This window comes from Rhinoderma darwinii (assembly GCF_050947455.1).
Source record: "Rhinoderma darwinii isolate aRhiDar2 chromosome 5 unlocalized genomic scaffold, aRhiDar2.hap1 SUPER_5_unloc_33, whole genome shotgun sequence".
NCBI classification, from domain to species: Eukaryota; Metazoa; Chordata; class Amphibia; order Anura; family Rhinodermatidae; genus Rhinoderma; species Rhinoderma darwinii.
In genome coordinates, this window is record NW_027461791.1 from 214,071 (window position 1) to 240,735 (window position 26,665).

A 26,665-nucleotide genomic window follows, 5' to 3' on the forward strand; every position below is an offset into this window, starting at 1 on the left:
TCCACTCCACTATTTGACTGTTGTGCTGCATCAATCAATCAATCAATCAATCAATCAATCAATCAATCAATCAATCAATCAATCAGTGGCTGGCTCAGGTGCAGCTCTTTAACTTACCTAAAAGGGAGGGCGGAGAGAAGACAAGGAAGGTGAATGAGGTGTTCCAATGTGAAATGCCGGAAACACAGAAACACAGACGACACACAACAAGAGGTGGCAATCTATTCATTAATTGCATTTAATCAATGAGCTCATTATCACTCATGCATTGTCCAACAGGTGTTGAAATAATGGGATTAAAAGGGGAGATCCCTTCAGAAAGACAGAAACAATAGCAAAGACAAAAAACACTTTTGGAATCTGCTTTTAGTCAACACATAAGGAAAGGGTGCACCGGTCCTGGAAATACTGCAATACCAGGTCAATGCGTGGAGTGGACAGAGCAAGCTCTATTTCCATCTCCCTGTTCTAAAAATCCATTTAATATATGGTCCCCAGATAGGGGACGTATCAGATATTAAACTGATAAGAACAGATACTACACTTGATCTTAGCCAAAAGGCCGAGAAGCGATAACCCGAACGGGCCGCGCGTTGCCCGAGCCTGCCCGATACTGCTGTTCAGCCCTTGCAGCGATTCAGCCTACTTCTAGGCAATTCCATGGGGCCCTGCAGGCTCACACACTCACAGCTACACGGGAGGTGAATAAAGGCCGGAGAGGAAGCCAGACAGGATTTGCTTCTTTTGCTTGCACCACAATGCAGTGCTGAAAGAGGAGGAATCTACATAAAAACGCCTTCCTGGCAACGCCCAAATGCCCTGCTGCCATGCAGATAAACACTGGCAGCGGCAGCAAGTGCATGCCCACAGCCACCCCTTGTTCCTTCACACCTTGTATCAGCTGTAATCCAGTCCAGTCCAGTGCTGCCTGCTGAGCAGCACTGACCAACACTGCCTGGGCCCAGGCTTTTATCTCTGAGGCCCCATTATGATGTCAGAAAGCTGGCTCTGGAATCCTGAGGGCTCCACTATGACACGTGCAAAGTTCCGTCTGAACTTTATATAAGACGGTGAGGCTCAGTCAGTCACTCAGTGTTGCCTGAGAGGGCAACACTGCAACAGCCGGCCGCCAGGCTGTCTTTTTTTTGCACAGCTAGTTGCCTCCAGGAGGCCACAAGAGGGAGACAAGGGACTGCAAAATGGAAAATAGGCATCCACCAACTTTACAGACAACTTCTCCTTGCTCCTACAACCTCCATCCTTGCACAGTTTGTTATTCTTCTAGGTAACATAGTAACAAATCCAAATTGCTGCTCTCTTTGTAGGCAAGCAAGGCTTTGTTGCAACTGCAATTCTTACTTCTTCTTGAAATGTAGGGACGACAGTACATTCCATCACATCCATCTAGTGTACACAGGTAGGTCCATTGTGGCGGGCAGGCGAGCGGGCGGGCTGCTTTATTGGCTGTTTGCTGTTCCCTACTCCACTCCACTATTTGACTGTTGTGCTGCATCAATCAATCAATCAATCAATCAATCAATCAATCAATCAATCAATCAATCAATCAATCAATCAATCAATCAATCAGTGGCTGGCTCAGGTGCAGCTCTTTAACTTACCTAAAAGGGAGGGCGGAGAGAAGACAAGGAAGGTGAATGAGGTGTTCCAATGTGAAATGCCGGAAACACAGAAACACAGACGACACACAACAAGAGGTGGCAATCTATTCATTGATTGCATTTAATCAATGAGCTCATTATCACTCATGCATTGTCCAACAGGTGTTGAAATAATGGGATTAAAAGGGGAGATCCCTTCAGAAAGACAGAAACAATAGCAAAGACAAAAAACACTTTTGGAATCTGCTTTTAGTCAACACATAAGGAAAGGGTGCACCGGTCCTGGAAATACTGCAATACCAGGTCAATGCGTGGAGTGGACAGAGCAAGCTCTATTTCCATCTCCCTGTTCTAAAAATCCATTTAATATATGGTCCCCAGATAGGGGACGTATCAGATATTAAACTGATAAGAACAGATACTACACTTGATCTTAGCCAAAAGGCCGAGAAGCGATAACCCGAACGGGCCGCGCGTTGCCCGAGCCTGCCCGATACTGCTGTTCAGCCCTTGCAGCGATTCAGCCTACTTCTAGGCAATTCCATGGGGCCCTGCAGGCTCACACACTCACAGCTACACGGGAGGTGAATAAAGGCCGGAGAGGAAGCCAGACAGGATTTGCTTCTTTTGCTTGCACCACAATGCAGTGCTGAAAGAGGAGGAATCTACATAAAAACGCCTTCCTGGCAACGCCCAAATGCCCTGCTGCCATGCAGATAAACACTGGCAGCGGCAGCAAGTGCATGCCCACAGCCACCCCTTGTTCCTTCACACCTTGTATCAGCTGTAATCCAGTCCAGTCCAGTGCTGCCTGCTGAGCAGCACTGACCAACACTGCCTGGGCCCAGGCTTTTATCTCTGAGGCCCCATTATGATGTCAGAAAGCTGGCTCTGGAATCCTGAGGGCTCCACTATGACACGTGCAAAGTTCCGTCTGAACTTTATATAAGACGGTGAGGCTCAGTCAGTCACTCAGTGTTGCCTGAGAGGGCAACACTGCAACAGCCGGCCGCCAGGCTGTCTTTTTTTTGCACAGCTAGTTGCCTCCAGGAGGCCACAAGAGGGAGACAAGGGACTGCAAAATGGAAAATAGGCATCCACCAACTTTACAGACAACTTCTCCTTGCTCCTACAACCTCCATCCTTGCACAGTTTGTTATTCTTCTAGGTAACATAGTAACAAATCCAAATTGCTGCTCTCTTTGTAGGCAAGCAAGGCTTTGTTGCAACTGCAATTCTTACTTCTTCTTGAAATGTAGGGACGACAGTACATTCCATCACATCCATCTAGTGTACACAGGTAGGTCCATTGTGGCGGGCAGGCGAGCGGGCGGGCTGCTTTATTGGCTGTTTGCTGTTCCCTACTCCACTCCACTATTTGACTGTTGTGCTGCATCAATCAATCAATCAATCAATCAATCAATCAATCAATCAATCAATCAATCAATCAATCAGTGGCTGGCTCAGGTGCAGCTCTTTAACTTACCTAAAAGGGAGGGCGGAGAGAAGACAAGGAAGGTGAATGAGGTGTTCCAATGTGAAATGCCGGAAACACAGAAACACAGACGACACACAACAAGAGGTGGCAATCTATTCATTAATTGCATTTAATCAATGAGCTCATTATCACTCATGCATTGTCCAACAGGTGTTGAAATAATGGGATTAAAAGGGGAGATCCCTTCAGAAAGACAGAAACAATAGCAAAGACAAAAAACACTTTTGGAATCTGCTTTTAGTCAACACATAAGGAAAGGGTGCACCGGTCCTGGAAATACTGCAATACCAGGTCAATGCGTGGAGTGGACAGAGCAAGCTCTATTTCCATCTCCCTGTTCTAAAAATCCATTTAATATATGGTCCCCAGATAGGGGACGTATCAGATATTAAACTGATAAGAACAGATACTACACTTGATCTTAGCCAAAAGGCCGAGAAGCGATAACCCGAACGGGCCGCGCGTTGCCCGAGCCTGCCCGATACTGCTGTTCAGCCCTTGCAGCGATTCAGCCTACTTCTAGGCAATTCCATGGGGCCCTGCAGGCTCACACACTCACAGCTACATGGGAGGTGAATAAAGGCCGGAGAGGAAGCCAGACAGGATTTGCTTCTTTTGCTTGCACCACAATGCAGTGCTGAAAGAGGAGGAATCTACATAAAAACGCCTTCCTGGCAACGCCCAAATGCCCTGCTGCCATGCAGATAAACACTGGCAGCGGCAGCAAGTGCATGCCCACAGCCACCCCTTGTTCCTTCACACCTTGTATCAGCTGTAATCCAGTCCAGTCCAGTGCTGCCTGCTGAGCAGCACTGACCAACACTGCCTGGGCCCAGGCTTTTATCTCTGAGGCCCCATTATGATGTCAGAAAGCTGGCTCTGGAATCCTGAGGGCTCCACTATGACACGTGCAAAGTTCCGTCTGAACTTTATATAAGACGGTGAGGCTCAGTCAGTCACTCAGTGTTGCCTGAGAGGGCAACACTGCAACAGCCGGCCGCCAGGCTGTCTTTTTTTTGCACAGCTAGTTGCCTCCAGGAGGCCACAAGAGGGAGACAAGGGACTGCAAAATGGAAAATAGGCATCCACCAACTTTACAGACAACTTCTCCTTGCTCCTACAACCTCCATCCTTGCACAGTTTGTTATTCTTCTAGGTAACATAGTAACAAATCCAAATTGCTGCTCTCTTTGTAGGCAAGCAAGGCTTTGTTGCAACTGCAATTCTTACTTCTTCTTGAAATGTAGGGACGACAGTACATTCCATCACATCCATCTAGTGTACACAGGTAGGTCCATTGTGGCGGGCAGGCGAGCGGGCGGGCTGCTTTATTGGCTGTTTGCTGTTCCCCTACTCCACTCCACTATTTGACTGTTGTGCTGCATCAATCAATCAATCAATCAATCAATCAATCAATCAATCAATCAATCAGTGGCTGGCTCAGGTGCAGCTCTTTAACTTACCTAAAAGGGAGGGCGGAGAGAAGACAAGGAAGGTGAATGAGGTGTTCCAATGTGAAATGCCGGAAACACAGAAACACAGACGACACACAACAAGAGGTGGCAATCTATTCATTAATTGCATTTAATCAATGAGCTCATTATCACTCATGCATTGTCCAACAGGTGTTGAAATAATGGGATTAAAAGGGGAGATCCCTTCATGAAGACAGAAACAATAGCAAAGACAAAAAACACTTTTGGAATCTGCTTTTAGTCAACACATAAGGAAAGGGTGCACCGGTCCTGGAAATACTGCAATACCAGGTCAATGCGTGGAGTGGACAGAGCAAGCTCTATTTCCATCTCCCTGTTCTAAAAATCCATTTAATATATGGTCCCCAGATAGGGGACGTATCAGATATTAAACTGATAAGAACAGATACTACACTTGATCTTAGCCAAAAGGCCGAGAAGCGATAACCCGAACGGGCCGCGCGTTGCCCGAGCCTGCCCGATACTGCTGTTCAGCCCTTGCAGCGATTCAGCCTACTTCTAGGCAATTCCATGGGGCCCTGCAGGCTCACACACTCACAGCTACACGGGAGGTGAATAAAGGCCGGAGAGGAAGCCAGACAGGATTTGCTTCTTTTGCTTGCACCACAATGCAGTGCTGAAAGAGGAGGAATCTACATAAAAACGCCTTCCTGGCAACGCCCAAATGCCCTGCTGCCATGCAGATAAACACTGGCAGCGGCAGCAAGTGCATGCCCACAGCCACCCCTTGTTCCTTCACACCTTGTATCAGCTGTAATCCAGTCCAGTCCAGTGCTGCCTGCTGAGCAGCACTGACCAACACTGCCTGGGCCCAGGCTTTTATCTCTGAGGCCCCATTATGATGTCAGAAAGCTGGCTCTGGAATCCTGAGGGCTCCACTATGACACGTGCAAAGTTCCGTCTGAACTTTATATAAGACGGTGAGGCTCAGTCAGTCACTCAGTGTTGCCTGAGAGGGCAACACTGCAACAGCCGGCCGCCAGGCTGTCTTTTTTTTGCACAGCTAGTTGCCTCCAGGAGGCCACAAGAGGGAGACAAGGGACTGCAAAATGGAAAATAGGCATCCACCAACTTTACAGACAACTTCTCCTTGCTCCTACAACCTCCATCCTTGCACAGTTTGTTATTCTTCTAGGTAACATAGTAACAAATCCAAATTGCTGCTCTCTTTGTAGGCAAGCAAGGCTTTGTTGCAACTGCAATTCTTACTTCTTCTTGAAATGTAGGGACGACAGTACATTCCATCACATCCATCTAGTGTACACAGGTAGGTCCATTGTGGCGGGCAGGCGAGCGGGCGGGCTGCTTTATTGGCTGTTTGCTGTTCCCCTACTCCACTCCACTATTTGACTGTTGTGCTGCATCAATCAATCAATCAATCAATCAATCAATCAATCAATCAATCAATCAATCAATCAATCAGTGGCTGGCTCAGGTGCAGCTCTTTAACTTACCTAAAAGGGAGGGCGGAGAGAAGACAAGGAAGGTGAATGAGGTGTTCCAATGTGAAATGCCGGAAACACAGAAACACAGACGACACACAACAAGAGGTGGCAATCTATTCATTAATTGCATTTAATCAATGAGCTCATTATCACTCATGCATTGTCCAACAGGTGTTGAAATAATGGGATTAAAAGGGGAGATCCCTTCAGAAAGACAGAAACAATAGCAAAGACAAAAAACACTTTTGGAATCTGCTTTTAGTCAACACATAAGGAAAGGGTGCACCGGTCCTGGAAATACTGCAATACCAGGTCAATGCGTGGAGTGGACAGAGCAAGCTCTATTTCCATCTCCCTGTTCTAAAAATCCATTTAATATATGGTCCCCAGATAGGGGACGTATCAGATATTAAACTGATAAGAACAGATACTACACTTGATCTTAGCCAAAAGGCCGAGAAGCGATAACCCGAACGGGCCGCGCGTTGCCCGAGCCTGCCCGATACTGCTGTTCAGCCCTTGCAGCGATTCAGCCTACTTCTAGGCAATTCCATGGGGCCCTGCAGGCTCACACACTCACAGCTACACGGGAGGTGAATAAAGGCCGGAGAGGAAGCCAGACAGGATTTGCTTCTTTTGCTTGCACCACAATGCAGTGCTGAAAGAGGAGGAATCTACATAAAAACGCCTTCCTGGCAACGCCCAAATGCCCTGCTGCCATGCAGATAAACACTGGCAGCGGCAGCAAGTGCATGCCCACAGCCACCCCTTGTTCCTTCACACCTTGTATCAGCTGTAATCCAGTCCAGTCCAGTGCTGCCTGCTGAGCAGCACTGACCAACACTGCCTGGGCCCAGGCTTTTATCTCTGAGGCCCCATTATGATGTCAGAAAGCTGGCTCTGGAATCCTGAGGGCTCCACTATGACACGTGCAAAGTTCCGTCTGAACTTTATATAAGACGGTGAGGCTCAGTCAGTCACTCAGTGTTGCCTGAGAGGGCAACACTGCAACAGCCGGCCGCCAGGCTGTCTTTTTTTTGCACAGCTAGTTGCCTCCAGGAGGCCACAAGAGGGAGACAAGGGACTGCAAAATGGAAAATAGGCATCCACCAACTTTACAGACAACTTCTCCTTGCTCCTACAACCTCCATCCTTGCACAGTTTGTTATTCTTCTAGGTAACATAGTAACAAATCCAAATTGCTGCTCTCTTTGTAGGCAAGCAAGGCTTTGTTGCAACTGCAATTCTTACTTCTTCTTGAAATGTAGGGACGACAGTACATTCCATCACATCCATCTAGTGTACACAGGTAGGTCCATTGTGGCGGGCAGGCGAGCGGGCGGGCTGCTTTATTGGCTGTTTGCTGTTCCCCTACTCCACTCCACTATTTGACTGTTGTGCTGCATCAATCAATCAATCAATCAATCAATCAATCAATCAATCAATCAGTGGCTGGCTCAGGTACAGCTCTTTAACTTACCTAAAAGGGAGGGCGGAGAGAAGACAAGGAAGGTGAATGAGGTGTTCCAATGTGAAATGCCGGAAACACAGAAACACAGACGACACACAACAAGAGGTGGCAATCTATTCATTAATTGCATTTAATCAATGAGCTCATTATCACTCATGCATTGTCCAACAGGTGTTGAAATAATGGGATTAAAAGGGGAGATCCCTTCAGAAAGACAGAAACAATAGCAAAGACAAAAAACACTTTTGGAATCTGCTTTTAGTCAACACATAAGGAAAGGGTGCACCGGTCCTGGAAATACTGCAATACCAGGTCAATGCGTGGAGTGGACAGAGCAAGCTCTATTTCCATCTCCCTGTTCTAAAAATCCATTTAATATATGGTCCCCAGATAGGGGACGTATCAGATATTAAACTGATAAGAACAGATACTACACTTGATCTTAGCCAAAAGGCCGAGAAGCGATAACCCGAACGGGCCGCGCGTTGCCCGAGCCTGCCCGATACTGCTGTTCAGCCCTTGCAGCGATTCAGCCTACTTCTAGGCAATTCCATGGGGCCCTGCAGGCTCACACACTCACAGCTACACGGGAGGTGAATAAAGGCCGGAGAGGAAGCCAGACAGGATTTGCTTCTTTTGCTTGCACCACAATGCAGTGCTGAAAGAGGAGGAATCTACATAAAAACGCCTTCCTGGCAACGCCCAAATGCCCTGCTGCCATGCAGATAAACACTGGCAGCAAGTGCATGCCCACAGCCACCCCTTGTTCCTTCACACCTTGTATCAGCTGTAATCCAGTCCAGTCCAGTGCTGCCTGCTGAGCAGCACTGACCAACACTGCCTGGGCCCAGGCTTTTATCTCTGAGGCCCCATTATGATGTCAGAAAGCTGGCTCTGGAATCCTGAGGGCTCCACTATGACACGTGCAAAGTTCCGTCTGAACTTTATATAAGACGGTGAGGCTCAGTCAGTCACTCAGTGTTGCCTGAGAGGGCAACACTGCAACAGCCGGCCGCCAGGCTGTCTTTTTTTTGCACAGCTAGTTGCCTCCAGGAGGCCACAAGAGGGAGACAAGGGACTGCAAAATGGAAAATAGGCATCCACCAACTTTACAGACAACTTCTCCTTGCTCCTACAACCTCCATCCTTGCACAGTTTGTTATTCTTCTAGGTAACATAGTAACAAATCCAAATTGCTGCTCTCTTTGTAGGCAAGCAAGGCTTTGTTGCAACTGCAATTCTTACTTCTTCTTGAAATGTAGGGACGACAGTACATTCCATCACATCCATCTAGTGTACACAGGTAGGTCCATTGTGGCGGGCAGGCGAGCGGGCGGGCTGCTTTATTGGCTGTTTGCTGTTCCCCTACTCCACTCCACTATTTGACTGTTGTGCTGCATCAATCAATCAATCAATCAATCAATCAATCAATCAATCAATCAGTGGCTGGCTCAGGTGCAGCTCTTTAACTTACCTAAAAGGGAGGGCGGAGAGAAGACAAGGAAGGTGAATGAGGTGTTCCAATGTGAAATGCCGGAAACACAGAAACACAGACGACACACAACAAGAGGTGGCAATCTATTCATTAATTGCATTTAATCAATGAGCTCATTATCACTCATGCATTGTCCAACAGGTGTTGAAATAATGGGATTAAAAGGGGAGATCCCTTCAGAAAGACAGAAACAATAGCAAAGACAAAAAAACACTTTTGGAATCTGCTTTTAGTCAACACATAAGGAAAGGGTGCACCGGTCCTGGAAATACTGCAATACCAGGTCAATGCGTGGAGTGGACAGAGCAAGCTCTATTTCCATCTCCCTGTTCTAAAAATCCATTTAATATATGGTCCCCAGATAGGGGACGTATCAGATATTAAACTGATAAGAACAGATACTACACTTGATCTTAGCCAAAAGGCCGAGAAGCGATAACCCGAACGGGCCGCGCGTTGCCCGAGCCTGCCCGATACTGCTGTTCAGCCCTTGCAGCGATTCAGCCTACTTCTAGGCAATTCCATGGGGCCCTGCAGGCTCACACACTCACAGCTACACGGGAGGTGAATAAAGGCCGGAGAGGAAGCCAGACAGGATTTGCTTATTTTGCTTGCACCACAATGCAGTGCTGAAAGAGGAGGAATCTACATAAAAACGCCTTCCTGGCAACGCCCAAATGCCCTGCTGCCATGCAGATAAACACTGGCAGCGGCAGCAAGTGCATGCCCACAGCCACCCCTTGTTCCTTCACACCTTGTATCAGCTGTAATCCAGTCCAGTCCAGTGCTGCCTGCTGAGCAGCACTGACCAACACTGCCTGGGCCCAGGCTTTTATCTCTGAGGCCCCATTATGATGTCAGAAAGCTGGCTCTGGAATCCTGAGGGCTCCACTATGACACGTGCAAAGTTCCGTCTGAACTTTATATAAGACGGTGAGGCTCAGTCAGTCACTCAGTGTTGCCTGAGAGGGCAACACTGCAACAGCCGGCCGCCAGGCTGTCTTTTTTTTGCACAGCTAGTTGCCTCCAGGAGGCCACAAGAGGGAGACAAGGGACTGCAAAATGGAAAATAGGCATCCACCAACTTTACAGACAACTTCTCCTTGCTCCTACAACCTCCATCCTTGCACAGTTTGTTATTCTTCTAGGTAACATAGTAACAAATCCAAATTGCTGCTCTCTTTGTAGGCAAGCAAGGCTTTGTTGCAACTGCAATTCTTACTTCTTCTTGAAATGTAGGGACGACAGTACATTCCATCACATCCATCTAGTGTACACAGGTAGGTCCATTGTGGCGGGCAGGCGAGCGGGCGGGCTGCTTTATTGGCTGTTTGCTGTTCCCCTACTCCACTCCACTATTTGACTGTTGTGCTGCATCAATCAATCAATCAATCAATCAATCAATCAATCAATCAGTGGCTGGCTCAGGTGCAGCTCTTTAACTTACCTAAAAGGGAGGGCGGAGAGAAGACAAGGAAGGTGAATGAGGTGTTCCAATGTGAAATGCCGGAAACACAGAAACACAGACGACACACAACAAGAGGTGGCAATCTATTCATTAATTGCATTTAATCAATGAGCTCATTATCACTCATGCATTGTCCAACAGGTGTTGAAATAATGGGATTAAAAGGGGAGATCCCTTCAGAAAGACAGAAACAATAGCAAAGACAAAAAACACTTTTGGAATCTGCTTTTAGTCAACACATAAGGAAAGGGTGCACCGGTCCTGGAAATACTGCAATACCAGGTCAATGCGTGGAGTGGACAGAGCAAGCTCTATTTCCATCTCCCTGTTCTAAAAATCCATTTAATATATGGTCCCCAGATAGGGGACGTATCAGATATTAAACTGATAAGAACAGATACTACACTTGATCTTAGCCAAAAGGCCGAGAAGCGATAACCCGAACGGGCCGCGCGTTGCCCGAGCCTGCCCGATACTGCTGTTCAGCCCTTGCAGCGATTCAGCCTACTTCGAGGCAATTCCATGGGGCCCTGCAGGCTCACACACTCACAGCTACACGGGAGGTGAATAAAGGCCGGAGAGGAAGCCAGACAGGATTTGCTTCTTTTGCTTGCACCACAATGCAGTGCTGAAAGAGGAGGAATCTACATAAAAACGCCTTCCTGGCAACTCCCAAATGCCCTGCTGCCATGCAGATAAACACTGGCAGCGGCAGCAAGTGCATGCCCACAGCCACCCCTTGTTCCTTCACACCTTGTATCAGCTGTAATCCAGTCCAGTCCAGTGCTGCCTGCTGAGCAGCACTGACCAACACTGCCTGGGCCCAGGCTTTTATCTCTGAGGCCCCATTATGATGTCAGAAAGCTGGCTCTGGAATCCTGAGGGCTCCACTATGACACGTGCAAAGTTCCGTCTGAACTTTATATAAGACGGTGAGGCTCAGTCAGTCACTCAGTGTTGCCTGAGAGGGCAACACTGCAACAGCCGGCCGCCAGGCTGTCTTTTTTTTGCACAGCTAAGTTGCCTCCAGGAGGCCACAAGAGGGAGACAAGGGACTGCAAAATGGAAAATAGGCATCCACCAACTTTACAGACAACTTCTCCTTGCTCCTACAACCTCCATCCTTGCACAGTTTGTTATTCTTCTAGGTAACATAGTAACAAATCCAAATTGCTGCTCTCTTTGTAGGCAAGCAAGGCTTTGTTGCAACTGCAATTCTTACTTCTTCTTGAAATGTAGGGACGACAGTACATTCCATCACATCCATCTAGTGTACACAGGTAGGTCCATTGTGGCGGGCAGGCGAGCGGGCGGGCTGCTTTATTGGCTGTTTGCTGTTCCCCTACTCCACTCCACTATTTGACTGTTGTGCTGCATCAATCATCAATCAATCAATCAATCAATCAATCAATCAATCAATCAATCAATCAGTGGCTGGCTCAGGTGCAGCTCTTTAACTTACCTAAAAGGGAGGGCGGAGAGAAGACAAGGAAGGTGAATGAGGTGTTCCAATGTGAAATGCCGGAAACACAGAAACACAGACGACACACAACAAGAGGTGGCAATCTATTCATTAATTGCATTTAATCAATGAGCTCATTATCACTCATGCATTGTCCAACAGGTGTTGAAATAATGGGATTAAAAGGGGAGATCCCTTCAGAAAGACAGAAACAATAGCAAAGACAAAAAACACTTTTGGAATCTGCTTTTAGTCAACACATAAGGAAAGGGTGCACCGGTCCTGGAAATACTGCAATACCAGGTCAATGCGTGGAGTGGACAGAGCAAGCTCTATTTCCATCTCCCTGTTCTAAAAATCCATTTAATATATGGTCCCCAGATAGGGGACGTATCAGATATTAAACTGATAAGAACAGATACTACACTTGATCTTAGCCAAAAGGCCGAGAAGCGATAACCCGAACGGGCCGCGCGTTGCCCGAGCCTGCCCGATACTGCTGTTCAGCCCTTGCAGCGATTCAGCCTACTTCGAGGCAATTCCATGGGGCCCTGCAGGCTCACACACTCACAGCTACACGGGAGGTGAATAAAGGCCGGAGAGGAAGCCAGACAGGATTTGCTTCTTTTGCTTGCACCACAATGCAGTGCTGAAAGAGGAGGAATCTACATAAAAACGCCTTCCTGGCAACGCCCAAATGCCCTGCTGCCATGCAGATAAACACTGGCAGCGGCAGCAAGTGCATGCCCACAGCCACCCCTTGTTCCTTCACACCTTGTATCAGCTGTAATCCAGTCCAGTCCAGTGCTGCCTGCTGAGCAGCACTGACCAACACTGCCTGGGCCCAGGCTTTTATCTCTGAGGCCCCATTATGATGTCAGAAAGCTGGCTCTGGAATCCTGAGGGCTCCACTATGACACGTGCAAAGTTCCGTCTGAACTTTATATAAGACGGTGAGGCTCAGTCAGTCACTCAGTGTTGCCTGAGAGGGCAACACTGCAACAGCCGGCCGCCAGGCTGTCTTTTTTTTGCACAGCTAGTTGCCTCCAGGAGGCCACAAGAGGGAGACAAGGGACTGCAAAATGGAAAATAGGCATCCACCAACTTTACAGACAACTTCTCCTTGCTCCTACAACCTCCATCCTTGCACAGTTTGTTATTCTTCTAGGTAACATAGTAACAAATCCAAATTGCTGCTCTCTTTGTAGGCAAGCAAGGCTTTGTTGCAACTGCAATTCTTACTTCTTCTTGAAATGTAGGGACGACAGTACATTCCATCACATCCATCTAGTGTACACAGGTAGGTCCATTGTGGCGGGCAGGCGAGCGGGCGGGCTGCTTTATTGGCTGTTTGCTGTTCCCCTACTCCACTCCACTATTTGACTGTTGTGCTGCATCAATCAATCAATCAATCAATCAATCAATCAATCAATCAATCGGTGGCTGGCTCAGGTGCAGCTCTTTAACTTACCTAAAAGGGAGGGCGGAGAGAAGACAAGGAAGGTGAATGAGGTGTTCCAATGTGAAATGCCGGAAACACAGAAACACAGACGACACACAACAAGAGGTGGCAATCTATTCATTAATTGCATTTAATCAATGAGCTCATTATCACTCATGCATTGTCCAACAGGTGTTGAAATAATGGGATTAAAAGGGGAGATCCCTTCAGAAAGACAGAAACAATAGCAAAGACAAAAAACACTTTTGGAATCTGCTTTTAGTCAACACATAAGGAAAGGGTGCACCGGTCCTGGAAATACTGCAATACCAGGTCAATGCGTGGAGTGGACAGAGCAAGCTCTATTTCCATCTCCCTGTTCTAAAAATCCATTTAATATATGGTCCCCAGATAGGGGACGTATCAGATATTAAACTGATAAGAACAGATACTACACTTGATCTTAGCCAAAAGGCCGAGAAGCGATAACCCGAACGGGCCGCGCGTTGCCCGAGCCTGCCCGATACTGCTGTTCAGCCCTTGCAGCGATTCAGCCTACTTCGAGGCAATTCCATGGGGCCCTGCAGGCTCACACACTCACAGCTACACGGGAGGTGAATAAAGGCCGGAGAGGAAGCCAGACAGGATTTGCTTCTTTTGCTTGCACCACAATGCAGTGCTGAAAGAGGAGGAATCTACATAAAAACGCCTTCCTGGCAACGCCCAAATGCCCTGCTGCCATGCAGATAAACACTGGCAGCGGCAGCAAGTGCATGCCCACAGCCACCCCTTGTTCCTTCACACCTTGTATCAGCTGTAATCCAGTCCAGTCCAGTGCTGCCTGCTGAGCAGCACTGACCAACACTGCCTGGGCCCAGGCTTTTATCTCTGAGGCCCCATTATGATGTCAGAAAGCTGGCTCTGGAATCCTGAGGGCTCCACTATGACACGTGCAAAGTTCCGTCTGAACTTTATATAAGACGGTGAGGCTCAGTCAGTCACTCAGTGTTGCCTGAGAGGGCAACACTGCAACAGCCGGCCGCCAGGCTGTCTTTTTTTTGCACAGCTAGTTGCCTCCAGGAGGCCACAAGAGGGAGACAAGGGACTGCAAAATGGAAAATAGGCATCCACCAACTTTACAGACAACTTCTCCTTGCTCCTACAACCTCCATCCTTGCACAGTTTGTTATTCTTCTAGGTAACATAGTAACAAATCCAAATTGCTGCTCTCTTTGTAGGCAAGCAAGGCTTTGTTGCAACTGCAATTCTTACTTCTTCTTGAAATGTAGGGACGACAGTACATTCCATCACATCCATCTAGTGTACACAGGTAGGTCCATTGTGGCGGGCAGGCGAGCGGGCGGGCTGCTTTATTGGCTGTTTGCTGTTCCCCTACTCCACTCCACTATTTGACTGTTGTGCTGCATCAATCAATCAATCAATCAATCAATCAATCAATCAATCAATCAATCAATCAATCGGTGGCTGGCTCAGGTGCAGCTCTTTAACTTACCTAAAAGGGAGGGCGGAGAGAAGACAAGGAAGGTGAATGAGGTGTTCCAATGTGAAATGCCGGAAACACAGAAACACAGACGACACACAACAAGAGGTGGCAATCTATTCATTAATTGCATTTAATCAATGAGCTCATTATCACTCATGCATTGTCCAACAGGTGTTGAAATAATGGGATTAAAAGGGGAGATCCCTTCAGAAAGACAGAAACAATAGCAAAGACAAAAAACACTTTTGGAATCTGCTTTTAGTCAACACATAAGGAAAGGGTGCACCGGTCCTGGAAATACTGCAATACCAGGTCAATGCGTGGAGTGGACAGAGCAAGCTCTATTTCCATCTCCCTGTTCTAAAAATCCATTTAATATATGGTCCCCAGATAGGGGACGTATCAGATATTAAACTGATAAGAACAGATACTACACTTGATCTTAGCCAAAAGGCCGAGAAGCGATAACCCGAACGGGCCGCGCGTTGCCCGAGCCTGCCCGATACTGCTGTTCAGCCCTTGCAGCGATTCAGCCTACTTCTAGGCAATTCCATGGGGCCCTGCAGGCTCACACACTCACAGCTACACGGGAGGTGAATAAAGGCCGGAGAGGAAGCCAGACAGGATTTGCTTCTTTTGCTTGCACCACAATGCAGTGCTGAAAGAGGAGGAATCTACATAAAAACGCCTTCCTGGCAACGCCCAAATGCCCTGCTGCCATGCAGATAAACACTGGCAGCGGCAGCAAGTGCATGCCCACAGCCACCCCTTGTTCCTTCACACCTTGTATCAGCTGTAATCCAGTCCAGTCCAGTGCTGCCTGCTGAGCAGCACTGACCAACACTGCCTGGGCCCAGGCTTTTATCTCTGAGGCCCCATTATGATGTCAGAAAGCTGGCTCTGGAATCCTGAGGGCTCCACTATGACACGTGCAAAGTTCCGTCTGAACTTTATATAAGACGGTGAGGCTCAGTCAGTCACTCAGTGTTGCCTGAGAGGGCAACACTCCAACAGCCGGCCGCCATGCTGTCTTTTTTTTGCTCAGCTAGTTGCCTCCAGGAGGCCACAAGAGGGAGACAAGGGACTGCAAAATGGAAAATAGGCATCCACCAACTTTACAGACAACTTCTCCTTGCTCCTACAACCTCCATCCTTGCACAGTTTGTTATTCTTCTAGGTAACATAGTAACAAATCCAAATTGCTGCTCTCTTTGTAGGCAAGCAAGGCTTTGTTGCAACTGCAATTCTTACTTCTTCTTGAAATGTAGGGACGACAGTACATTCCATCACATCCATCTAGTGTACACAGGTAGGTCCATTGTGGCGGGCAGGCGAGCGGGCGGGCTGCTTTATTGGCTGTTTGCTGTTCCCCTACTCCACTCCACTATTTGACTGTTGTGCTGCATCAATCAATCAATCAATCAATCAATCAATCAATCAATCAATCAGTGGCTGGCTCAGGTGCAGCTCTTTAACTTACCTAAAAGGGAGGGCGGAGAGAAGACAAGGAAGGTGAATGAGGTGTTCCAATGTGAAATGCCGGAAACACAGAAACACAGACGACACACAACAAGAGGTGGCAATCTATTCATTAATTGCATTTAATCAATGAGCTCATTATCACTCATGCATTGTCCAACAGGTGTTGAAATAATGGGATTAAAAGGGGAGATCCCTTCAGAAAGACAGAAACAATAGCAAAGACAAAAAACACTTTTGGAATCTGCTTTTAGTCAACACATAAGGAAAGGGTGCACCGGTCCTGGAAATACTGCAATACCAGGTCAATGCGTGGAGTGGACAGAGCAAGCTCTATTTCCATCTCCCTGTTCTAAAAATCCATTTAATATATGGTCCCCAGATAGGGGACGTATCAGATATTAAACTGATAAGAACAGATACTACACTTGATCTTAGCCAAAAGGCCGAGAAGCGATAACCCGAACGGGCCGCGCGTTGCCCGAGCCTGCCCGATACTGCTGTTCAGCCCTTGCAGCGATTCAGCCTACTTCTAGGCAATTCCATGGGGCCCTGCAGGCTCACACACTCACAGCTACACGGGAGGTGAATAAAGGCCGGAGAGGAAGCCAGACAGGATTTGCTTCTTTTGCTTGCACCACAATGCAGTGCTGAAAGAGGAGGAATCTACATAAAAACGCCTTCCTGGCAACGCCCAAATGCCCTGCTGCCATGCAGATAAACACTGGCAGCGGCAGCAAGTGCATGCCCACAGCCACCCCTTGTTCCTTCACACCTTGTATCAGCTGTAATCCAGTCCAGTCCAGTGCTGCCTGCTGAGCAGCACTGACCAACACTGCCTGGGCCCAGGCTTTTATCTCTGAGGCCCCATTATGATGTCAGAAAGCTGGCTCTGGAATCCTGAGGGCTCCACTATGACACGTGCAAAGTTCCGTCTGAACTTTATATAAGACGGTGAGGCTCAGTCAGTCACTCAGTGTTGCCTGAGAGGGCAACACTGCAACAGCCGGCCGCCAGGCTGTCTTTTTTTTGCACAGCTAGTTGCCTCCAGGAGGCCACAAGAGGGAGACAAGGGACTGCAAAATGGAAAATAGGCATCCACCAACTTTACAGACAACTTCTCCTTGCTCCTACAACCTCCATCCTTGCACAGTTTGTTATTCTTCTAGGTAACATAGTAACAAATCCAAATTGCTGCTCTCTTTGTAGGCAAGCAAGGCTTTGTTGCAACTGCAATTCTTACTTCTTCTTGAAATGTAGGGACGACAGTACATTCCATCACATCCATCTAGTGTACACAGGTAGGTCCATTGTGGCGGGCAGGCGAGCGGGCGGGCTGCTTTATTGGCTGTTTGCTGTTCCCCTACTCCACTCCACTATTTGACTGTTGTGCTGCATCAATCAATCAATCAATCAATCAATCAATCAATCAATCAATCAATCAATCAATCAATCAATCAGTGGCTGGCTCAGGTGCAGCTCTTTAACTTACCTAAAAGGGAGGGCGGAGAGAAGACAAGGAAGATGAATGAGGTGTTCCAATGTGAAATGCCGGAAACACAGAAACACAGACGACACACAACAAGAGGTGGCAATCTATTCATTAATTGCATTTAATCAATGAGCTCATTATCACTCATGCATTGTCCAACAGGTGTTGAAATAATGGGATTAAAAGGGGAGATCCCTTCAGAAAGACAGAAACAATAGCAAAGACAAAAAACACTTTTGGAATCTGCTTTTAGTCAACACATAAGGAAAGGGTGCACCGGTCCTGGAAATACTGCAATACCAGGTCAATGCGTGGAGTGGACAGAGCAAGCTCTATTTCCATCTCCCTGTTCTAAAAATCCATTTAATATATGGTCCCCAGATAGGGGACGTATCAGATATTAAACTGATAAGAACAGATACTACACTTGATCTTAGCCAAAAGGCCGAGAAGCGATAACCCGAACGGGCCGCGCGTTGCCCGAGCCTGCCCGATACTGCTGTTCAGCCCTTGCAGCGATTCAGCCTACTTCTAGGCAATTCCATGGGGCCCTGCAGGCTCACACACTCACAGCTACACAGGAGGTGAATAAAGGCCGGAGAGGAAGCCAGACAGGATTTGCTTCTTTTGCTTGCACCACAATGCAGTGCTGAAAGAGGAGGAATCTACATAAAAACGCCTTCCTGGCAACGCCCAAATGCCCTGCTGCCATGCAGATAAACACTGGCAGCGGCAGCAAGTGCATGCCCACAGCCACCCCTTGTTCCTTCACACCTTGTATCAGCTGTAATCCAGTCCAGTCCAGTGCTGCCTGCTGAGCAGCACTGACCAACACTGCCTGGGCCCAGGCTTTTATCTCTGAGGCCCCATTATGATGTCAGAAAGCTGGCTCTGGAATCCTGAGGGCTCCACTATGACACGTGCAAAGTTCCGTCTGAACTTTATATAAGACGGTGAGGCTCAGTCAGTCACTCAGTGTTGCCTGAGAGGGCAACACTGCAACAGCCGGCCGCCAGGCTGTCTTTTTTTTGCACAGCTAGTTGCCTCCAGGAGGCCACAAGAGGGAGACAAGGGACTGCAAAATGGAAAATAGGCATCCACCAACTTTACAGACAACTTCTCCTTGCTCCTACAACCTCCATCCTTGCACAGTTTGTTATTCTTCTAGGTAACATAGTAACAAATCCAAATTGCTGCTCTCTTTGTAGGCAAGCAAGGCTTTGTTGCAACTGCAATTCTTACTTCTTCTTGAAATGTAGGGACGACAGTACATTCCATCACATCCATCTAGTGTACACAGGTAGGTCCATTGTGGCGGGCAGGCGAGCGGGCGGGCTGCTTTATTGGCTGTTTGCTGTTCCCCTACTCCACTCCACTATTTGACTGTTGTGCTGCATCAATCAATCAATCAATCAATCAATCAATCAATCAATCAATCAATCAATCAATCAATCAATCAGTGGCTGGCTCAGGTGCAGCTCTTTAACTTACCTAAAAGGGAGGGCGGAGAGAAGACAAGGAAGGTGAATGAGGTGTTCCAATGTGAAATGCCGGAAACACAGAAACACAGACGACACACAACAAGAGGTGGCAATCTATTCATTAATTGCATTTAATCAATGAGCTCATTATCACTCATGCATTGTCCAACAGGTGTTGAAATAATGGGATTAAAAGGGGAGATCCCTTCAGAAAGACAGAAACAATAGCAAAGACAAAAAACACTTTTGGAATCTGCTTTTAGTCAACACATAAGGAAAGGGTGCACCGGTCCTGGAAATACTGCAATACCAGGTCAATGCGTGGAGTGGACAGAGCAAGCTCTATTTCCATCTCCCTGTTCTAAAAATCCATTTAATATATGGTCCCCAGATAGGGGACGTATCAGATATTAAACTGATAAGAACAGATACTACACTTGATCTTAGCCAAAAGGCCGAGAAGCGATAACCCGAACGGGCCGCGCGTTGCCCGAGCCTGCCCGATACTGCTGTTCAGCCCTTGCAGCGATTCAGCCTACTTCTAGGCAATTCCATGGGGCCCTGCAGGCTCACACACTCACAGCTACACGGGAGGTGAATAAAGGCCGGAGAGGAAGCCAGACAGGATTTGCTTCTTTTGCTTGCACCACAATGCAGTGCTGAAAGAGGAGGAATCTACATAAAAACGCCTTCCTGGCAACGCCCAAATGCCCTGCTGCCATGCAGATAAACACTGGCAGCGGCAGCAAGTGCATGCCCACAGCCACCCCTTGTTCCTTCACACCTTGTATCAGCTGTAATCCAGTCCAGTCCAGTGCTGCCTGCTGAGCAGCACTGACCAACACTGCCTGGGCCCAGGCTTTTATCTCTGAGGCCCCATTATGATGTCAGAAAGCTGGCTCTGGAATCCTGAGGGCTCCACTATGACACGTGCAAAGTTCCGTCTGAACTTTATATAAGACGGTGAGGCTCAGTCAGTCACTCAGTGTTGCCTGAGAGGGCAACACTGCAACAGCCGGCCGCCAGGCTGTCTTTTTTTTGCACAGCTAGTTGCCTCCAGGAGGCCACAAGAGGGAGACAAGGGACTGCAAAATGGAAAATAGGCATCCACCAACTTTACAGACAACTTCTCCTTGCTCCTACAACCTCCATCCTTGCACAGTTTGTTATTCTTCTAGGTAACATAGTAACAAATCCAAATTGCTGCTCTCTTTGTAGGCAAGCAAGGCTTTGTTGCAACTGCAATTCTTACTTCTTCTTGAAATGTAGGGACGACAGTACATTCCATCACATCCATCTAGTGTACACAGGTAGGTCCATTGTGGCGGGCAGGCGAGCGGGCGGGCTGCTTTATTGGCTGTTTGCTGTTCCCCTACTCCACTCCACTATTTGACTGTTGTGCTGCATCAATCAATCAATCAATCAATCAATCAATCAATCAATCAATCAATCAGTGGCTGGCTCAGGTGCAGCTCTTTAACTTACCTAAAAGGGAGGGCGGAGAGAAGACAAGGAAGGTGAATGAGGTGTTCCAATGTGAAATGCCGGAAACACAGAAACACAGACGACACACAACAAGAGGTGGCAATCTATTCATTAATTGCATTTAATCAATGAGCTCATTATCACTCATGCATTGTCCAACAGGTGTTGAAATAATGGGATTAAAAGGGGAGATCCCTTCAGAAAGACAGAAACAATAGCAAAGACAAAAAACACTTTTGGAATCTGCTTTTAGTCAACACATAAGGAAAGGGTGCACCGGTCCTGGAAATACTGCAATACCAGGTCAATGCGTGGAGTGGACAGAGCAAGCTCTATTTCCATCTCCCTGTTCTAAAAATCCATTTAATATATGGTCCCCAGATAGGGGACGTATCAGATATTAAACTGATAAGAACAGATACTACACTTGATCTTAGCCAAAAGGCCGAGAAGCGATAACCCGAACGGGCCGCGCGTTGCCCGAGCCTGCCCGATACTGCTGTTCAGCCCTTGCAGCGATTCAGCCTACTTCTAGGCAATTCCATGGGGCCCTGCAGGCTCACACACTCACAGCTACACGGGAGGTGAATAAAGGCCGGAGAGGAAGCCAGACAGGATTTGCTTCTTTTGCTTGCACCACAATGCAGTGCTGAAAGAGGAGGAATCTACATAAAAACGCCTTCCTGGCAACGCCCAAATGCCCTGCTGCCATGCAGATAAACACTGGCAGCGGCAGCAAGTGCATGCCCACAGCCACCCCTTGTTCCTTCACACCTTGTATCAGCTGTAATCCAGTCCAGTCCAGTGCTGCCTGCTGAGCAGCACTGACCAACACTGCCTGGGCCCAGGCTTTTATCTCTGAGGCCCCATTATGATGTCAGAAAGCTGGCTCTGGAATCCTGAGGGCTCCACTATGACACGTGCAAAGTTCCGTCTGAACTTTATATAAGACGGTGAGGCTCAGTCAGTCACTCAGTGTTGCCTGAGAGGGCAACACTGCAACAGCCGGCCGCCAGGCTGTCTTTTTTTTGCACAGCTAGTTGCCTCCAGGAGGCCACAAGAGGGAGACAAGGGACTGCAAAATGGAAAATAGGCATCCACCAACTTTACAGACAACTTCTCCTTGCTCCTACAACCTCCATCCTTGCACAGTTTGTTATTCTTCTAGGTAACATAGTAACAAATCCAAATTGCTGCTCTCTTTGTAGGCAAGCAAGGCTTTGTTGCAACTGCAATTCTTACTTCTTCTTGAAATGTAGGGACGACAGTACATTCCATCACATCCATCTAGTGTACACAGGTAGGTCCATTGTGGCGGGCAGGCGAGCGGGCGGGCTGCTTTATTGGCTGTTTGCTGTTCCCCTACTCCACTCCACTATTTGACTGTTGTGCTGCATCAATCAATCAATCAATCAATCAATCAATCAATCAATCAATCAGTGGCTGGCTCAGGTGCAGCTCTTTAACTTACCTAAAAGGGAGGGCGGAGAGAAGACAAGGAAGGTGAATGAGGTGTTCCAATGTGAAATGCCGGAAACAGAAACACAGACGACACACAACAAGAGGTGGCAATCTATTCATTAATTGCATTTAATCAATGAGCTCATTATCACTCATGCATTGTCCAACAGGTGTTGAAATAATGGGATTAAAAGGGGAGATCCCTTCAGAAAGACAGAAACAATAGCAAAGACAAAAAACACTTTTGGAATCTGCTTTTAGTCAACACATAAGGAAAGGGTGCACCGGTCCTTGAAATACTGCAATACCAGGTCAATGCGTGGAGTGGACAGAGCAAGCTCTATTTCCATCTCCCTGTTCTAAAAATCCATTTAATATATGGTCCCCAGATAGGGGACGTATCAGATATTAAACTGATAAGAACAGATACTACACTTGATCTTAGCCAAAAGGCCGAGAAGCGATAACCCGAACGGGCCGCGCGTTGCCCGAGCCTGCCCGATACTGCTGTTCAGCCCTTGCAGCGATTCAGCCTACTTCTAGGCAATTCCATGGGGCCCTGCAGGCTCACACACTCACAGCTACACGGGAGGTGAATAAAGGCCGGAGAGGAAGCCAGACAGGATTTGCTTCTTTTGCTTGCACCACAATGCAGTGCTGAAAGAGGAGGAATCTACATAAAAACGCCTTCCTGGCAACGCCCAAATGCCCTGCTGCCATGCAGATAAACACTGGCAGCGGCAGCAAGTGCATGCCCACAGCCACCCCTTGTTCCTTCACACCTTGTATCAGCTGTAATCCAGTCCAGTCCAGTGCTGCCTGCTGAGCAGCACTGACCAACACTGCCTGGGCCCAGGCTTTTATCTCTGAGGCCCCATTATGATGTCAGAAAGCTGGCTCTGGAATCCTGAGGGCTCCACTATGACACGTGCAAAGTTCCGTCTGAACTTTATATAAGACGGTGAGGCTCAGTCAGTCACTCAGTGTTGCCTGAGAGGGCAACACTGCAACAGCCGGCCGCCAGGCTGTCTTTTTTTTGCACAGCTAGTTGCCTCCAGGAGGCCACAAGAGGGAGACAAGGGACTGCAAAATGGAAAATAGGCATCCACCAACTTTACAGACAACTTCTCCTTGCTCCTACAACCTCCATCCTTGCACAGTTTGTTATTCTTCTAGGTAACATAGTAACAAATCCAAATTGCTGCTCTCTTTGTAGGCAAGCAAGGCTTTGTTGCAACTGCAATTCTTACTTCTTCTTGAAATGTAGGGACGACAGTACATTCCATCACATCCATCTAGTGTACACAGGTAGGTCCATTGTGGCGGGCAGGCGAGCGGGCGGGCTGCTTTATTGGCTGTTTGCTGTTCCCCTACTCCACTCCACTATTTGACTGTTGTGCTGCATCAATCAATCAATCAATCAATCAATCAATCAATCAATCAATCAATCAATCAGTGGCTGGCTCAGGTGCAGCTCTTTAACTTACCTAAAAGGGAGGGCGGAGAGAAGACAAGGAAGGTGAATGAGGTGTTCCAATGTGAAATGCCGGAAACACAGAAACACAGACGACACACAACAAGAGGTGGCAATCTATTCATTAATTGCATTTAATCAATGAGCTCATTATCACTCATGCATTGTCCAACAGGTGTTGAAATAATGGGATTAAAAGGGGAGATCCCTTCAGAAAGACAGAAACAATAGCAAAGACAAAAAACACTTTTGGAATCTGCTTTTAGTCAACACATAAGGAAAGGGTGCACCGGTCCTGGAAATACTGCAATACCAGGTCAATGCGTGGAGTGGACAGAGCAAGCTCTATTTCCATCTCCCTGTTCTAAAAATCCATTTAATATATGGTCCCCAGATAGGGGACGTATCAGATATTAAACTGATAAGAACAGATACTACACTTGATCTTAGCCAAAAGGCCGAGAAGCGATAACCCGAACGGGCCGCGCGTTGCCCGAGCCTGCCCGATACTGCTGTTCAGCCCTTGCAGCGATTCAGCCTACTTCTAGGCAATTCCATGGGGCCCTGCAGGCTCACACACTCACAGCTACACGGGAGGTGAATAAAGGCCGGAGAGGAAGCCAGACAGGATTTGCTTCTTTTGCTTGCACCACAATGCAGTGCTGAAAGAGGAGGAATCTACATAAAAACGCCTTCCTGGCAACGCCCAAATGCCCTGCTGCCATGCAGATAAACACTGGCAGCGGCAGCAAGTGCATGCCCACAGCCACCCCTTGTTCCTTCACACCTTGTATCAGCTGTAATCCAGTCCAGTCCAGTGCTGCCTGCTGAGCAGCACTGACCAACACTGCCTGGGCCCAGGCTTTTATCTCTGAGGCCCCATTATGATGTCAGAAAGCTGGCTCTGGAATCCTGAGGGCTCCACTATGACACGTGCAAAGTTCCGTCTGAACTTTATATAAGACGGTGAGGCTCAGTCAGTCACTCAGTGTTGCCTGAGAGGGCAACACTGCAACAGCCGGCCGCCAGGCTGTCTTTTTTTTGCACAGCTAGTTGCCTCCAGGAGGCCACAAGAGGGAGACAAGGGACTGCAAAATGGAAAATAGGCATCCACCAACTTTACAGACAACTTCTCCTTGCTCCTACAACCTCCATCCTTGCACAGTTTGTTATTCTTCTAGGTAACATAGTAACAAATCCAAATTGCTGCTCTCTTTGTAGGCAAGCAAGGCTTTGTTGCAACTGCAATTCTTACTTCTTCTTGAAATGTAGGGACGACAGTACATTCCATCACATCCATCTAGTGTACACAGGTAGGTCCATTGTGGCGGGCAGGCGAGCGGGCGGGCTGCTTTATTGGCTGTTTGCTGTTCCCCTACTCCACTCCACTATTTGACTGTTGTGCTGCATCAATCAATCAATCAATCAATCAATCAATCAATCAATCAATCAATCAATCAGTGGCTGGCTCAGGTGCAGCTCTTTAACTTACCTAAAAGGGAGGGCGGAGAGAAGACAAGGAAGGTGAATGAGGTGTTCCAATGTGAAATGCCGGAAACACAGAAACACAGACGACACACAACAAGAGGTGGCAATCTATTCATTAATTGCATTTAATCAATGAGCTCATTATCACTCATGCATTGTCCAACAGGTGTTGAAATAATGGGATTAAAAGGGGAGATCCCTTCAGAAAGACAGAAACAATAGCAAAGACAAAAAACACTTTTGGAATCTGCTTTTAGTCAACACATAAGGAAAGGGTGCACCGGTCCTGGAAATACTGCAATACCAGGTCAATGCGTGGAGTGGACAGAGCAAGCTCTATTTCCATCTCCCTGTTCTAAAAATCCATTTAATATATGGTCCCCAGATAGGGGACGTATCAGATATTAAACTGATAAGAACAGATACTACACTTGATCTTAGCCAAAAGGCCGAGAAGCGATAACCCGAACGGGCCGCGCGTTGCCCGAGCCTGCCCGATACTGCTGTTCAGCCCTTGCAGCGATTCAGCCTACTTCTAGGCAATTCCATGGGGCCCTGCAGGCTCACACACTCACAGCTACACGGGAGGTGAATAAAGGCCGGAGAGGAAGCCAGACAGGATTTGCTTCTTTTGCTTGCACCACAATGCAGTGCTGAAAGAGGAGGAATCTACATAAAAACGCCTTCCTGGCAACGCCCAAATGCCCTGCTGCCATGCAGATAAACACTGGCAGCGGCAGCAAGTGCATGCCCACAGCCACCCCTTGTTCCTTCACACCTTGTATCAGCTGTAATCCAGTCCAGTCCAGTGCTGCCTGCTGAGCAGCACTGACCAACACTGCCTGGGCCCAGGCTTTTATCTCTGAGGCCCCATTATGATGTCAGAAAGCTGGCTCTGGAATCCTGAGGGCTCCACTATGACACGTGCAAAGTTCCGTCTGAACTTTATATAAGACGGTGAGGCTCAGTCAGTCACTCAGTGTTGCCTGAGAGGGCAACACTGCAACAGCCGGCCGCCAGGCTGTCTTTTTTTTGCACAGCTAGTTGCCTCCAGGAGGCCACAAGAGGGAGACAAGGGACTGCAAAATGGAAAATAGGCATCCACCAACTTTACAGACAACTTCTCCTTGCTCCTACAACCTCCATCCTTGCACAGTTTGTTATTCTTCTAGGTAACATAGTAACAAATCCAAATTGCTGCTCTCTTTGTAGGCAAGCAAGGCTTTGTTTCAACTGCAATTCTTACTTCTTCTTGAAATGTAGGGACGACAGTACATTCCATCACATCCATCTAGTGTACACAGGTAGGTCCATTGTGGCGGGCAGGCGAGCGGGCGGGCTGCTTTATTGGCTGTTTGCTGTTCCCCTACTCCACTCCACTATTTGACTGTTGTGCTGCATCAATC

The 26,665-nt window shown here is 47.8% G+C and overlaps 18 non-coding genes across 18 annotated transcripts; all 18 read right to left on the reverse strand.

The window, feature by feature from the left end:
• Positions 1 to 383: 383 nt before the first annotated feature.
• On the reverse strand, positions 384 to 574 carry LOC142690126 (U2 spliceosomal RNA). Its single transcript, XR_012858932.1, has one exon. It is a non-coding gene; the product is annotated as a U2 spliceosomal RNA (small nuclear RNA).
• A 1,311-nt stretch (positions 575 to 1,885) lies between these two features.
• On the reverse strand, positions 1,886 to 2,076 carry LOC142690127 (U2 spliceosomal RNA). The gene has a single exon (XR_012858933.1). It is a non-coding gene; the product is annotated as a U2 spliceosomal RNA (small nuclear RNA).
• A 1,295-nt stretch (positions 2,077 to 3,371) lies between these two features.
• Positions 3,372 to 3,562, reverse strand: LOC142690128 (U2 spliceosomal RNA). The gene has a single exon (XR_012858934.1). It is a non-coding gene; the product is annotated as a U2 spliceosomal RNA (small nuclear RNA).
• Positions 3,563 to 4,846: 1,284 nt separating this feature from the next.
• On the reverse strand, positions 4,847 to 5,037 carry LOC142690129 (U2 spliceosomal RNA). The gene has a single exon (XR_012858935.1). It is a non-coding gene; the product is annotated as a U2 spliceosomal RNA (small nuclear RNA).
• A 1,296-nt stretch (positions 5,038 to 6,333) lies between these two features.
• LOC142690131 (U2 spliceosomal RNA) lies at positions 6,334 to 6,524 on the reverse strand. Its single transcript, XR_012858936.1, has one exon. It is a non-coding gene; the product is annotated as a U2 spliceosomal RNA (small nuclear RNA).
• A 1,280-nt stretch (positions 6,525 to 7,804) lies between these two features.
• LOC142690132 (U2 spliceosomal RNA) lies at positions 7,805 to 7,995 on the reverse strand. The gene has a single exon (XR_012858937.1). It is a non-coding gene; the product is annotated as a U2 spliceosomal RNA (small nuclear RNA).
• Positions 7,996 to 9,270: 1,275 nt separating this feature from the next.
• LOC142690134 (U2 spliceosomal RNA) lies at positions 9,271 to 9,461 on the reverse strand. Its single transcript, XR_012858939.1, has one exon. It is a non-coding gene; the product is annotated as a U2 spliceosomal RNA (small nuclear RNA).
• A 1,276-nt stretch (positions 9,462 to 10,737) lies between these two features.
• On the reverse strand, positions 10,738 to 10,928 carry LOC142690135 (U2 spliceosomal RNA). The gene has a single exon (XR_012858940.1). It is a non-coding gene; the product is annotated as a U2 spliceosomal RNA (small nuclear RNA).
• A 1,292-nt stretch (positions 10,929 to 12,220) lies between these two features.
• LOC142690136 (U2 spliceosomal RNA) lies at positions 12,221 to 12,411 on the reverse strand. The gene has a single exon (XR_012858941.1). It is a non-coding gene; the product is annotated as a U2 spliceosomal RNA (small nuclear RNA).
• A 1,280-nt stretch (positions 12,412 to 13,691) lies between these two features.
• Positions 13,692 to 13,882, reverse strand: LOC142690137 (U2 spliceosomal RNA). Its single transcript, XR_012858942.1, has one exon. It is a non-coding gene; the product is annotated as a U2 spliceosomal RNA (small nuclear RNA).
• A 1,292-nt stretch (positions 13,883 to 15,174) lies between these two features.
• LOC142690138 (U2 spliceosomal RNA) lies at positions 15,175 to 15,365 on the reverse strand. Its single transcript, XR_012858943.1, has one exon. It is a non-coding gene; the product is annotated as a U2 spliceosomal RNA (small nuclear RNA).
• Positions 15,366 to 16,645: 1,280 nt separating this feature from the next.
• LOC142690139 (U2 spliceosomal RNA) lies at positions 16,646 to 16,836 on the reverse strand. The gene has a single exon (XR_012858944.1). It is a non-coding gene; the product is annotated as a U2 spliceosomal RNA (small nuclear RNA).
• A 1,300-nt stretch (positions 16,837 to 18,136) lies between these two features.
• Positions 18,137 to 18,327, reverse strand: LOC142690140 (U2 spliceosomal RNA). Its single transcript, XR_012858945.1, has one exon. It is a non-coding gene; the product is annotated as a U2 spliceosomal RNA (small nuclear RNA).
• A 1,300-nt stretch (positions 18,328 to 19,627) lies between these two features.
• On the reverse strand, positions 19,628 to 19,818 carry LOC142690142 (U2 spliceosomal RNA). Its single transcript, XR_012858946.1, has one exon. It is a non-coding gene; the product is annotated as a U2 spliceosomal RNA (small nuclear RNA).
• Positions 19,819 to 21,102: 1,284 nt separating this feature from the next.
• Positions 21,103 to 21,293, reverse strand: LOC142690143 (U2 spliceosomal RNA). The gene has a single exon (XR_012858947.1). It is a non-coding gene; the product is annotated as a U2 spliceosomal RNA (small nuclear RNA).
• Positions 21,294 to 22,571: 1,278 nt separating this feature from the next.
• On the reverse strand, positions 22,572 to 22,762 carry LOC142690347 (U2 spliceosomal RNA). Its single transcript, XR_012859132.1, has one exon. It is a non-coding gene; the product is annotated as a U2 spliceosomal RNA (small nuclear RNA).
• A 1,288-nt stretch (positions 22,763 to 24,050) lies between these two features.
• On the reverse strand, positions 24,051 to 24,241 carry LOC142690144 (U2 spliceosomal RNA). Its single transcript, XR_012858948.1, has one exon. It is a non-coding gene; the product is annotated as a U2 spliceosomal RNA (small nuclear RNA).
• Positions 24,242 to 25,529: 1,288 nt separating this feature from the next.
• Positions 25,530 to 25,720, reverse strand: LOC142690146 (U2 spliceosomal RNA). Its single transcript, XR_012858950.1, has one exon. It is a non-coding gene; the product is annotated as a U2 spliceosomal RNA (small nuclear RNA).
• Between the last annotated feature and the right edge of the window lie 945 nt (positions 25,721 to 26,665).